The sequence below is a fragment of the Myotis daubentonii genome, chromosome 8 (genome assembly GCF_963259705.1).
Source record: "Myotis daubentonii chromosome 8, mMyoDau2.1, whole genome shotgun sequence".
In the NCBI taxonomy this organism is placed as follows: Eukaryota; Metazoa; Chordata; class Mammalia; order Chiroptera; family Vespertilionidae; genus Myotis; species Myotis daubentonii.
The window spans coordinates 82,428,443-82,443,288 of NC_081847.1; positions in this window are offsets into that span (position 1 = coordinate 82,428,443).

Genomic DNA, 14,846 nt, shown 5'->3' on the forward strand with positions numbered 1-14,846 from the left:
TTGTGGGCAAGATTTGCATCTGATTTGCTGGGTTACTGTTCAGAATCGATCACACCTGGACATAAAGCCAACACTGATTCAAAGAACCAGCGAGTCTTCTGCTAAAAGCATTAAAAATATATTTGTAAGGTGTTGGAGACCCATCCTGTCCTAAGCTTTTAGAAGAGCATTGTGGGTGAAGATTAAGCTTTTTACTAATATCCCAGGATGTCAGATTTCTGAAGGTTGGATCCCTGGCTGGACTTCAGGTTTGACTGGAGTGAGAGGAAAGGCTATTTAATCAACCACAGGAAGTTCCTGAGGGCCCCTCCATTGTGGACCAGTATCTGCAATCCCCTAAGGGCAATGCAGGGAATAGGCAGGAACATACAAGATAGGCCTGTGGAAAGTGAACCAGCACTTCTAAGCAGAATGAGGCATGGGGTAAGAGTGCTGGGGTCTCAGAAGAAGGCTCCAACCCCCAGACTGGACTATTCTCTACTCTTTTTGTTCTAGGTTTTACTGTATATTCATAAGTGGATTTCAAAAGCCCTTTTTTTTAAATGTCTGTAAACATACAATCATTTATGTATTCTTCATTTCCTTTCTTTAGCGTATCTTCTGTGCCTCTTCCAAAAGCCAGCAAGGTCAGTAGGAAATGTTCTGAGCAGCTTCCCACCTTAACCATCAGTCTGACCCACCATGACATCTATTAGGACTTCGGGTAGTTGCAGCACCCGCAGCGGAATAAGGGGAGCCTGGTGGAATGAATGCAAGTCTTCCTGAGTAGATGATTAGTCGATTATGAGGGCAGCCTCAGGGTGGTCGGAGCACTGGTGCTTTAGGTTGCCTTCTGAGATTGAGACTTTAGTGCAATCTCTTAGAAAGTAGAATTTGCCCTCTTTTTCTTCTCTGCCTACTATATTGCACTGAACCAGGCAAATTTAAAGCATTAGAGCATCCTCTTTCTAACTCGGGTTCATTAGACCACTGGTATTTCTGAAATCAGCAATGACTTCAGAGAGTGCCTTTAATCTCTTTCTACCAGCTTCTCACTCGGGGACAAAGCTGTTACCTTAAAATGGATTGGCTCAACTTTTAGGGTTTTTAAATCGGTCCAGAGAGTCGCAAGGTGCAGATCAAGATTCTCAGGAAAGTCTGATGTGTTCGCACGTGTGACTGGCATGAATGAACCTACCAATAAACAGGTGGAAGGAATATATATTTTGCAATTTCTCTGCAGCTCACTTTTATTAATTTTTAAGAGCCTATTTTACCAGCATGGCAGAATCTTAGTTTCAGACCTGGGGAATCTTTTTCTAACCTGGAGGGGATGGGAGGAGGGGTCATTTAGACAGCCTTGCTCCAACTTCCAAATTGCCTCTCTGTGCCCAAGTCCGTTCTATTTCCTTAGTTTCTAGGTTTTTGAAACTGAAAAGCCAGAAAAAAAAGAAAAAAGAAAAAAAAACCTATTTTATTTCTCCCCTGTGCTTTGTGCTGTCAGGAACATGCCCCGAGGGGATGAGCACAAACCAGCCTGGCTGCCTGTATGGTGGGGAAGAGAGTAACAGAAGAGTGGGCAAAACGGAAGTTAGTTACCTCTTAAAAATTTTAAACTGTCACACGTGATAGGGAGTGAGGACAATGGAACGTGAAAAGCTAAAGGATGTGCCCAAGGTCCTGAAGCCTCTTTATAGGTCAAATGAGATAATGAGTGGGTGTGGAAGGCATTGGGAAGGAGCCAAACAGTGTGCAGTTCCATCATTTCTGATTAGTAGTGCTTTTCACTCTTGTGGGATATGCCAATATCCACGTTTTTAATTGTTATAAGGCTTTGGCAATAAACTTCCCTGAAGTGTCACTCAGGCCTTTGTTTCCAGGAATAATTAAAGAAAAACTTGGTTCCAAAGTGTTATTGGTATTCACATATGCTACAATTGGGAGGTAACAAGTGGAAATGTTAAACACAAGTGAGAAGAGTTAAAACCATGCACAGTCTCTCATGGTTAAGCTAGATATTTTAAAACGTAATTATCCTCTTTTTAGTGGACAGAGTACATTTAGTCAGCATGCCCCCTCAAGCTCCTCTCGGTGGGATGGTCTCTCAGACTTTCCTTGTTTGTGACAACCTTGATGATTTTGAGGAGGACTGCTCAGGTATTCTGTAGAATATCCCTCAATTGGGTTTAAGAACTTTTTTTCACAAGTTCTTAAGAAGATGATCACAGAGGTAAAGCGTACACACTATCAACATTGCTTTTGGCTGTTGATATTGACCTTGACCACCTGGCTGAAGAAGCATTTGTACAGTTTCTCCACTAGGTGTGCTCATTGCTAGGGCATCATTACTTCTTGGCCCTATCAGCTGGCAAAACAAGGAAATGTATGTGTGTATCACAATCTCTATATGTACACTATATATACATATTGTGATATGTAATCATCTGAATCTGTATTAAGCTAAACATGAGTCTAAACTGATATCTTGATATATCTAATACATCACGACATGTCATTCTAGCCTTCTTTTTTATTTTTTTCAAAATAAATAATCTTTTAATGCATTTTAACAGGATAAAATGACCGAACTCAATTATATACGTACATACAGGAATTCAGTAAGAATATGAGACCCTAGGACAAATTAGACAGTTGAGGTTTATATGCAACCTTGAGTTAAGGAGCAAGGAGGGGTGGGGAGATAATGATTTGGGACTTCAAAGGGGAGAAAGGCAATTCACAGGGATATGGAGAGGCAAATGTTTGGTAAACAAATGTTCACTGGGCCATCTTTAACAAAGAGGACTTACCTTCCTTCCTAACTGTAACCTTCCACTCCAATAGTGAGAAAACTGGTTCTCACCATCTGCCATTCATTTTCTCAGTTGCTTAATTTTGGTATACTGGCGTCAGAGTAGTTGACTTATACCTATCCTTTTCAAATTGGCTTTTTTTCACTTAGCGTAATTCCTTTGAAGCTCATCCAACAGTTTGTGTATCAGTAGTGGGGTTCGTTTTATTGCTGAGTAGTACTCCATATTTATAAATAACCACGAGGTTCCAGAAAAGCTCTCTAAACTCTCTGGACCTCCGGGGACATTTCACTTTATTTTTAAAACCTTATAATATAAAATAAAAACCAATATAGAAACCACACAAAATATGGCTTTATGCATTGCTATGAGGTAAATCATCTATAAGCACCAGCCAGGTCAAAAAAATAGAACCTATCCAGCTACCCTAGACTTGCCTCCATGTTTTTCATCCCAACCCAGCCCAACTTTCCTCCAAAAGTCTCCCGACTTTTACAGTGATCACATCAGAGAACTTCATGGTTTTATCAGTCAAGTATACTTCCCTAGACATGAACAATGTCTTATCCACTTTTTAAACTTGATATGGCTTATAGGTCTCTTTGAATCTACTTGTCTCCCCTCCCTCCCTTACTTTCCTGTACATGGACCTGGTGGAAAACCTTGACTGTTTGGCCTGCAAAGTTGCCCACTATGTGGATGTTGCTGAAGACTCATCCCTGGTGTAGTTCAGTGTGTTCCTCTGTCCTAGGAATTCCCTGCACATTGGCAGCTAGAGTCAGAGCTGGAGGCTGAGGTAGCTGGATTCAGCTTTGATCCCTTTGGAAAGTTTGGGGGTGGAATTGTATTCATTCATCAAAGAGTTACATAATGCCTGGTTGTTTCTCTGTAATGTTAATAGCTCTTGATGCTTAATGCCTAGATCTACTCACTTAGTAGGATTGAAAAGTGGTTGATGTTTTAATACTAGCATTACTTTTTGCTGATTAGTTGGCATGCTTTTATATGGAGATGCTTTTCCTTATCCCTTCTTTGGTTACCTCTCATGGAACAGTTTATATAAGGAAAGCAAGACAAAATTGTGGTTCTTTATTTTATGTTAAGAATAATAAATTAGTTCCCGACCACCCTCCAAAAGTGACCGATTTGTCTTTTTTTAAAAAATATACATATTATTCTGAACTCATGAACTGAAACATATTTGAAGGCTTTCACTCCATTGCAATTAGTATCATTACTGAAGTTCAAATAGGTCCATTTGTGGCCAGTTGGAATCTCTTCCAGTTGGCTCCTGAATTCTTTTTATATAACCCTAGCAGTTTTACATAACCTAGTAGACTTCAATAGCTTCTTGGCTATCTGGTGTGACAAGTTGTTCTAAGCTCATCTTGCAATTATTCTGTTCAGGTCTTAAATGAGCCATTTTTTCTAAGCACTCTAGTTTTATTTTTAAGTAGAAAACTATTTCAAGAGCACAATCTTGGCACTAGGAATAGACAGATGATTGATAGATGGATGGATAGATAGATAATAGATAGATAGAAATAGATAATCTCAAATAAATTTGAATTGAAAATATCGATATGAACTTGTTTTAGGTATGTGTGTTCCTATAGATACTTTTAATTCAATGTATTTCAAATTCCTGGATTTAAATTGAAAGAATATTGATTAAAACATGCTTTGTACATTCCTTCTCTCACATCAAGAATCTTAAGAACATAAGGACAAAAGAAATAGGAATCCATAATTATTCATTTTTTTTTACTCCACATCGTATGTCTAAGTCTCAGTGAAACAACTTTAATACTATCACCAGGATTATCTCTGAAAAGATGGGGAAAATAATATGTGTTTTCCTGCTCCCATAGTGGATCTATGTCTACATCATCAGAAAAAACAGAGCGTGTGTGCTTACTCCCTTTTCACACACAGATCCTCTTAGTTTTAAAAAATAACTGACTATTGAATGCTTGCCACCATTATTATGTCAATGCCTCCTCAGTCATTTTGGTGTCTGAAGCTCACTATCAAGTAAATTCTTATGCAAAGGCTCATGGGAATACAATATCCCAAGTTCTCACAGGTAACTAGGAATTGGTGTCTTAAACTTGAACTTCTGTTGGATATAAAACACAGCTTCCACCAGGATTTGAGGAGAGAAAGAATGTATCTAATCAGTGATTTTCACTGGCGTACAGCAAGAATTTTTAAAACATGTACTACCTGGCTACTTAGTCAGGGGCATGGACCTCCTTCCCCTTAGATTGCTAAATAAAAAAATGACAACAGCCAACACAACAATAGCCATCTGGTTTGGATGCCTCAAAATAATCCCTATTTATTTTGTCAGATCAGCAAAAAATACAATATATTTTTTGGTGTGCTACAGAATTTTAGTGATTAGTTTATCTGTGCTCTGAGATGAAAAAGGTTGAAAATCACTGATCTCATAGGCCCTGAGCCTGACCCAGAAGAATGGACGGAGACCGCCCGAGAAGGCAATGAATTAGCCTCCCCTGGTGTGGTCACAAGTGGAGGGAGGAAAATGTAAGCAGACCTGCTGTAAGAGTTCTGCACACGGTGCGGTTATGGAACAGAGAGGAGGCCAGCCTGGAAGGTGGGGTGACCTATCACAGAAAAGGAAAAAAAATCAGTGGGGAATAGAAGTGAATAAATAGGACAGGATGATAATATAAAAAAGACAGAAAATCGAGACTGAAATTGCTGAGCATTTATGATACATTTTAAAAACAATAAACCAGGATTCAAAATTCCTGAGAGATTGGTTTATGGTTTGTGGGCCAAGTCATGTATTTTGATTATATGGTTCCCTTTAATACTTAGTACCATTCACATAGAACCCTCTCAAATTTGCTGATTCAACACAATAATAAATTACGGTAAGCCTACTCCAAAAAAAAAAAAGTCTATGTGAGCCAATATAAATACAGTGGCCATAAAACAGGTGCTGGCACTCCAGGAAAGCATACCCATGATGGCTAACACAGTTGATATAAAAAATCCACAAACCAGGGTGGCTATGAGTGACCATCAGTGTGGCTCAAGAAAAAAAAAAAAAGGCACACCACTTTTTAATATGTTTAAGATATGTTATTTCCAAGAACTACTGAGTTTAAACTCAGAGGGAGATGTCAGTACTTAATAAATGCTCTTTTCTCTGTCTTTCTCTCCTTCTCTCCTTTCCCACCAGAAGTGGGATACATTTCTACTAGACCAGAAGTTGGCAAGCGAGGGCCACAAAACACGCTATGCAGCCTGCATTGATATGGCCCATGAGCTAAGAATAGTTTTATATTTTCAAGTTAAAATAAAAAAGAAAATAAGAAAGTAAAAGAATTAATGTTCCACATCCCATGAAAGTTATATGAAATGCAAACATCAATGTCCATCTATTTGGTTTTATTTGAACTCAGCCCACTCATTTGTACGCATGCTGTCTGTGGCTGCAGTCCCACCACCACAGAGTTGAGTGGTGACAGCAGAGGACATGCGGCCCGCACAGCCTGCAATGTTTGCTATCTGACCCTTTAAGAAGCCTGTTGGCCCCCACAATACACCAGCTCAACTGTTACTGTCAGGAAGTTAAAGCACAGATTGTTTGCACATGATTCAGTTCATCAGGATATTTGCCTTGTAGCATTTAATCAGCTCCTGCACCTCATTTTTCTAACTTCTCACCTCAGTCACTTTGATCCCATCCTGTGTCCCTCAGTCACTTGGGCCTTCAAGCTCCTAGCTTAAGCTCTATTTATTTGGACTCTTTTTACTAACCCCTCAGTGTTTCCATTGTGTCCAGGTTTTTGGCCCAGCTAAACCCTCCTGGCCTCTGGAATTCCATCCTGAGCTCTACCAGGTGAAAGCACTTGCTTGCCCCTCTGCATTTTGGCCCTGAAGCCAGATAATCTAGTTCCAATTCATAATGAGCCATCTCCCACTGTTATCAGTTGGTTAAGTGTCTGCTCCAGTCTAAGGTAAGCACCTTAGTGGCAGAGCCTCTGTTTAGCATTTTGTTCTGTCCCTCCTACCCAAGGCCAGTCCAGCCCCTATGTAGATAATCAGTTTGTTGATTGACTAATTGACTGAGCAGCTGAGCCAATGGGGTAGAAGCGTGGGGCAGCTCAGAAAGGCCTTCATATGAGGGCAGTGCCTCCGGCAGAGTTTGTTTTCTTTGTACTCTTTCTCTTGTGGGTTCGCTGGTTTTGAAGAGCATGTGAGAAGGAGAGAAGATGGTGCAAGTGAACCAAGGCTACTCAACTCCATCTGCCTTCAATTCTCAAATGGAAAACATTTCCAGGCCTGCGCCTGAGAACCCGACGCGGTCACAGAATGTCCTGTCTTCCTCTTGTTCCATGAGCAGCGCCGAGTTGCCGCAGGCTCATAAATCCTGAGGGCCTTTCCAGCCGTGACAGCCGCCCTTCCAGGAAATGGACGGACGCTTTGAAACCCCCATCAAAAGAGAACATTGTGTTTCTGCACATCCAGCCCCGCTGTGGCCTGCTTTCTCCCGATGCAGGTAGGCTGGGCCCCCAGATAGCAGACGTGCTTTCTGCTTCCTAAGCTCCCGCCTTTCGGAAATGTGCAGGAAAACACAATTGCCTGACACTGATCGGTGATATGCTTGAGGGAGCAGAGGTATTGTTATGCATTTATTAAATTAAATTTTCCGGGATGTGACCCAGAAAAGTGTTCCCCAGGGGCTAATACAAAGTGATGGTTGCAGAGGGGAAGCAAGGCAAACCTGTGCCCGGAGAGCAGTCCGTAGCTGGCCACAGCCAAGCGTCTCCCTTCTGTGGGAGATCTTCCCTACCTGCCAAGGGGAAGAAAGTCTGGTATCCAGCCTGGAGGTGGAGGGAGGAGGGAGAGAAGTGAAAAATCACCCAGTTTTGTGTGTATGTAAACCATGGCTTACCAGTAGCCCTTGACACAGCCCCCCTCTCCCACTCCTAGGCAGCTCTGTGCCTTCTCTTCTGCTTCCTTTCCCATCAAGACTTGTATGTAGTGTTTCTGGCCACATCTGGAGTACTGAGTGTTTGGCAGCACATTAAAAAAGACATGTAGCAGACTGAGGATTGAAACTGGCTGGAAGGCAGAGCACTGGATGTGAGAACTTGGGCAGGCAATACCTTCACTTCCCTGTTCTGTAAAATGAGAGACTGTGATATCTACCTGCCAGGGTTACGGTGAGAATGACATGAGACAGTGGCTGTGAAAGCACTTTATTAACCGCTATATGAGTGGAAAACATTATTAGTATGCCTGCCAATACTATGTGAACTGCTACTGTTACACTTACTACTATGACAACCATAGGGCCTGCTAATACTACCATTCATATCAATCAAAGGGCTATATGACCAGGTGAAAAATCTGGAAACCACATTAGACCTGAGAGGGAAGATTAAATAAACCAGCTGGAGTCAGCCCAGCAGAAATCTCAATGGGAAAATCATTGTCTTCAAAGATCTGAAAGTTTGCCATGTGGAAAAGGAGGTAGGCTTGTTCTGAGTCCCAATACAAGGAGAAGTATTTTATTACAGGACAAGAACACACTCCTAATATAATCATCAAACAATGCAAAGTGTCATTTTGGAACATAGTGAAGACATTGTCTCCATGGAAATGTTGACATGGAGAGAGTTGAGCATCTATACACCCATCATTCTTCGTGCCTCGGTGTCTGTTGCCAGGCTGTGGCTTAGGTACAGGGACTACCACAGTGAACCAGACCAACGTCTGCTCTCCTGGACCTTACATTAGGTTAGAGCATCGTGGGGAAGTTGAATGCTGTCATGCCAACCTTTTCCTGTTACTTCTCTCATTCTGACTCTTATCATACTATGATTTCACAGCTAAGCACTTAATTGGGGAGAAGGGGATGATTAACCTGTTTTTGCCCTGCCTGGGGAATCTCCCTCCAGCCTGGCAGGAATGGACCTGGCAGTAGAGAGAGTCATGAAAAGAGCCTCCAATTCAATTGGGAATCCCTTCCCATAAGTGAGTGACTTTCCTTGGCTGAGAGTGGCCTGCTCTCCCCTAGAGAGTTTCAGGCAGTGGCTGTCCTGGCAGCTGGAGGGAATGGCAGGGGGAGAAAATAAGTGAGATGGAGGCAAGGAGTAGACGTGGTTTAATATTTAAGAGAAAAGAAAGACTCAGGAACCAGTAGAACCTGGATTCAGTCTTGTTCTGTCATTTCCTAGTGGTGCTACCTTGGGAAGGCCTTTCATGTTCTCTCTCAAAATCACAGATTCCTCTTCTGTAATTAGGTATAATAGATTTACCTCATACTCTTGCAGTAAAAATTAAATGAGATAATGTTTTAAAATAATTCCTAATAATACTGAGATATAGTTAGTATTACATATATGTTAGCTATTTTATCATTACTATAATACAAAATTGCCTACTTTATATTTTTGTCCAGGGTTGTCTTTGAGCAAAATTTACAAAGTACTAGTATTTGAATGACTGGGGGAATCAAAGAACATCCTGAACTGAACAGTCAATGCAAAAATTTGCATGTGAGGCAGGATTGATGAAGAAGTACATATGCTGCTGAGATGTATGCCATTAATTTATACAACATGGCAAATGTCCACAATATCTACCCATTCATCTGTCCTCCCTTCCTCCCCCCCCCTCTTTCCATCCCTCTCTCCCTGCCCCCACCCCTTCCTCTGTCCTTCCCTTCCTCCCTCCCTTCCTCCCGTCTTCCTTTTACTTTCTTTGTGTTTTCTTCTCTTCGGTTAGGACTAGAAGAAGCAAGAGGGCTGCTCAGTGATGAGAGAAGCAAAAGTTTAGCATTTGCGGATCATTTCTTCAAGTGCATGGAGCTCAGTTCTGAAATGAAACCCTGAGTCATAAGGGCCACAGGGGGGTGGGATGGGTTTTGAGATATCCAGGGGATATGGAGTTTGCTATTTTATGAAAGAGTTAAATATAATAATAATTGAGGGAAGCAGTTGGATCAAAATAAATTATTTGCTAGGCAATTTGAAAACCAGAAAATGCTTAAAATGCAAACCACAATATGAAAACAACCTCAAAGGTTAATGAAAACCTGCAACAATAGACAAAGAAAATGAAGAATTGCAGCAGAGTGTTCCTTCCAAATCTATTGAGCAGTCATACCAACATCCTTCAAATGGGGAACACTACCCAACTCCATCTATTCTGCCTCAGAACTGCTGAAATAGGACAAGATGTTAAGCTATAATGCCTCAGTGGCTTCTCCACTACACCAAGAATAACGACTGGTCCCCACAGGATAGCTGGCTTGTAGGTGTCCCAGGGATATTTGTTTAATGCATTACAGTCCCTGGGTCTAGCCAGTTAAAAATGTCAGGCATTTGCTAAGAGCCAGGAAGAATAGTAGAGAAACTGTGTGGTAGGTTTAGGGTATGGCCAAAAATATTGATCTAGGGAAGGCACCTAGACAAAGTCAAAAAGTCAGAACTCATAGGAGTAACAGTAAAATTTTAAAAGTAGTGACAAGGAGATGGAAATATCAAACTGGTTTGAGTTCTCGGTTGAGAGGAGGTTGTTCTGTGTTGTAGAGAGCACAAGTTCAAGATTCCAGAATTCGGAAATGTGCCTAAGTCTGAAAACCAGAAGGACATTCGGCCTGAGAATGGAGCAGAGAGAGGTGGACATGAGCCTGTGAATGTGGAGGACTGAGTTGTCTCTCCATGGTTTGGTCTCCTACGTCATAGGTCCTACTCCTGCCGGGACATGTTCTTAAAACAGTGCCATGTCCCCCATACTATAATCTGGCCATGAGTGCCTGTGACTTCTTGAACTGTGGCTTCCTGCCAGTGCCTTTTCAGTACCCTTTGAGAAGCCACTGACCTGCATATATTACCAGAACTTTTCTCAGCAACTGAGAAAAAATTCGTTCCCATGACACAAAATAGGGCATGGACAGGAAAGACAAGCCACTGGACAGTTGTCAAGAGGCCTGGGTAAAGGCTTAACTTCATAGTCAATCCATGTGTGGCCTTGGCCAAACCACCTAGACTCTTGATCTTTTAATTTACTCACCAAGAAGCTGGGCATAAAGGGTCTTAGAACTGGCTCCTAGGGTTACTGTGGAGCCCAAATGAGATCCTGCAGGTTCAAGTTCCTTATAGACTTTAAAGCTCCATTCAGACATCAAAGTTCGCCATCTTAACTCAACAGCAGGGCATCTATGTTTTCAGAATATGACTCAGGGCCAGCACCATCCTAAAACTATATACTTATTTTTTCTAAGGAAGAACTGAATTTTGTTGCTGTGGGCCTGTTTTGCTTTACTTTTCTCCTCCTGGGAAACTGATGGTCGGCCTGATCCAAGCCTGGCATGCTCATCCTCTTCACTGCCTGGCACTAGACTTCAGCTGTTCTGAGTCTGGGGCACAGGGCGTCTCCCTCTTGTCTTGCAAGCTGTCAGAACCTTAGGAAATTTTAGAGTTGTCATCAGACAACCCAGCCACCCCAGACTGTCTTTTCTAAGAGATAAGCTTAGTTGACTGTGAAGGCAAGTGGAGGGTAATTCTGCAGACAATCAGAGGGAATTAACACAATTAGGTGCCACGGTGCAGCAATCCCATGTGTTTTGGGCAAATTGAAACATCACCTCTGTCTGTTCCCTTATTTCTTGACAGAACACAGAAGGACTGCTGAGCCAGGAGAAATGTTTGCAGAATTTGGCCTGTGGTCTTCCCCACACCCAGATGCATAAGCATCTCCCAGCAAAAACAGCCTCTTGCGGGGCAAACGCAACTGCTTGCAGAGTTGCCCTTCCATGCCTTTTGTCTCTTCTACCTCTCTAACCATTGTTCTCTCTCCTTTTGGGACCTCAAAATTTGTTTTCATAAGAGTATCTTCTCATTAATTAAGCCTTGGAGTGATGAATAATGAAATGAGCCGAAACAATAAATGAAGAGGTGTAGGTTCCCTCGTGAGTCTTCCACTGTGCATTTGAGTGGCATCAATACCTTCCCCGAGGTCCAACTGCTTCCAGTGCCAACAAAGTGATAGAGAATCAGATCAAAGCTTCCCTCCTTTCCTTATACACTTGCGAGGGTCAAATGAAATTTTAAAAGGCACTTTGACAAATGGAAGGTTATTGCAATTTAGATGGGTTGACGTCATTACAATTATTGGTATGAGTATTTGTACTTGTATTGGTAGCAGCAGCAGTAGTAGCATTTATAGAACCCTGGAGTCTTGGTGGCAGGAAGGACCAATTTCTATAATACTGTATTAACTATTAACTTCATTATCATAATTACTATTTTATATGCTTCTTCCATTCTGTTTTCCCTGGGCATTCATCAAGCATAACTAATGTCTTTCTATTCTCTTCTATGTCTCCCCCATCCAAACCTGCTCTTAAGAAATGATCAGTGATAAACCCAATGGTAGATGCACTAGAACATGGATTCTAAACCTAGAGAAGAAAAAGATGAAAATGAAAGAAATAGAGAGGCCAAGAAAGAGCACGAGAGAATTCTCCCAGACTTAGAAATTCATTGAAGGCGGCAGGGCAAGAAAGAAACACTGTGTTTAATATCTTCTTAGGGCCTCACTCCTCCACTTCTCTAGACCAGGAGCAGTTTGGCCAGTGGTCAATTTCATGACTGGCTTAGACTTCCTCAGTATGGGATAAGATAGCTCTTATAAAAGTCTCGACAGGATTTGGATAAATGTGATTCTGCAATTTGGGGTAAATCTCTATGTTATTTTACACACTTAATTACTTCCTCCACATTTGCTTTAGGATGCTATTTTTAGAGCTGAAAGCCACAGGAAGCACTAAGGCTCCCTGGGCTGAATGGATGGACTGTGTCCTGGTGATCAAAATTCATTTCTGAGCTGTTTCCTGAAATGGTATTTTGACACCTGGGTCATATGTTAGCTTTATGGAGCTCCTCTGTGACATACAGCAACAATGCAGATATGTAATAGCACATTAATCATAAGGAGGTAACATGGAAGTTCACTGAGGCTTGTCAAGCTGTAGTAAGGGGAAATGTTGAAGTCAGATTTTACTCAAATATCAAATGCAAAAATATTAGCTTACTTTTTAGTTGGGAAGATCTTTTATGGCATCATCGTTCCAGACTCTGTTGTCTACAGAGTTTTGGCAAAGCTCAATTCAGAATCAGAGTTCTATGTTTTAGAGCTAGAGGGACTCTAAGGAATGATTTTTTTCAGACATCTGCCACTGGAAAAACATTATCATCCCCAAGTTCCTGATGAGGCAAGTAAGGCACAGAAATGTGAGTAAGTTAGGTACAATCACACAGCTGATAGATGATAGCCAACACGTTCAACCCCAAGGCTTCATGCTAAGAACAGTGTTGTCTCTAACTTTTATCCATGATCATTCAGGACTACTCTTATGTGGAACAATGAAATACTCTTTTACTTGGGCTTGAGAAATATCTAGAAATTTCATTCACCCTTAGCTTTTCTGTTATAACTGTTGGTGTTTTCTCTTCACACATTGAGCCAGCCCCATGAATTGACAGAATAGGAAGCTGTACAGGATATGAGTACCTTCTCAGGCCTCCAGGACCTTTCAACACTTGACATATCTTCACCCAAGGTCAACATCTCTCTTTCTTCATTAAGTAAGAAGACTAAGAATGTAAATTTTGTGTGACAGTATGCTACCCTGATTAAAGGAACAGGTTTTGTATTTAGGAACACCCAGGAAAACAGGCTATGTCACCTACTAGCTGTGTGCCCTCGGGCAATTATTTATATTTTGATCTAGTTTGCTTATTTGTTAAACAATAGTACAATACCTATCATATGGAGGTAATGACTGAAAAAATGAGACCACAAAGTCCAAGCACATAGAATAGATTCAAGGACTTCATCCTGCCCAGATGGAGAAATATGGCAATCCTTGACTGACTCCCGGAGATCTACTCTTGAAAAACTGTAGAACCAAGAAGCTAATATGGTTTCCAGAAACTAGAAACAACTACAAGGGAGGAATCCTTGAGAGATTGGTGTATTGGGAGGTGTTTGACTACCCAGAGAGGTAAAATTGGAAGGAAGGTTACATTCTGCTCTTGCCTCTGCCAGCATTAGCATAACTTTGGGACAATCATTGCCTGCACCTTCATGCCATAAATCTGTAGCAAGAGCCCTAGACCACCAGGGCCAGTCAAAAGCATTGCTGGGCGAGAAACTGAAAAACAGATACAAGGGTCTGGTGGTTGTCCTCGGACATTCATTGCCACCTTGGCCATCTTCCCTGCAGGCTATCAGCTGATGTGTTAGTTTTCTATTGCTGCCATAACAAATTGCCACAGACGTAGCAGTCATTCTGTGTGTTAGAGTCCGGGTACCGTATGGCTCATTCAGGTCCTCTGTTTAGTTTCACTAGACTAAAATTAAAATGTCAGTGAGGCTGTGAGCCTTTCTGAGGCCCTGGCCAAATTCAGTTCCTTGCAGTTTTGGCACTGAGGTGTCTGTTTCCTTGCTGGCTGTCATCCAGAGGCTGGTCTCTGCTATTAGAGCCTGTCTGCATTTCTTCTTATGCTTTCCTGTGGCCCCTTCCAACAATAACGGGTTGAGTCCTGCTCATGCTTTGAATTTCTCTAATTTCCTTTTCTGCCACATTGCTCTCACTTCAGCCAAAGAAAGTTCTCTGCCTTTAAAGGCTCATGTGATTAGGTTGTGCTCACCTGGATAATCCAGGGTAGTCTCCCTATCTGAAGGTCTGCAATCTTAATTGCATCTGAAAAATCCCCTTTGCCATGTAACATGACATATTTACATGTTCCAGGGATTAGGACATGGGTATCTTTGGGGAGATCATTCTGCCTACCATAGATGGCACGCATAGAGGCATATTTTTCAACATGAAGAGCTATCTCATCACCTGCTCGAAGTTAATCCCCTCATCTCTGTTGTGATCTGGATTCTTCCTTCCTGCTGTCCCCCATTAGGTATTTATTCTTTTGTGTGTTTTTTAAATAAATTTTTTTCCACAGTTCAAACTCTGTAAGCATTTCTTGGTCTCCCCAATCTTTA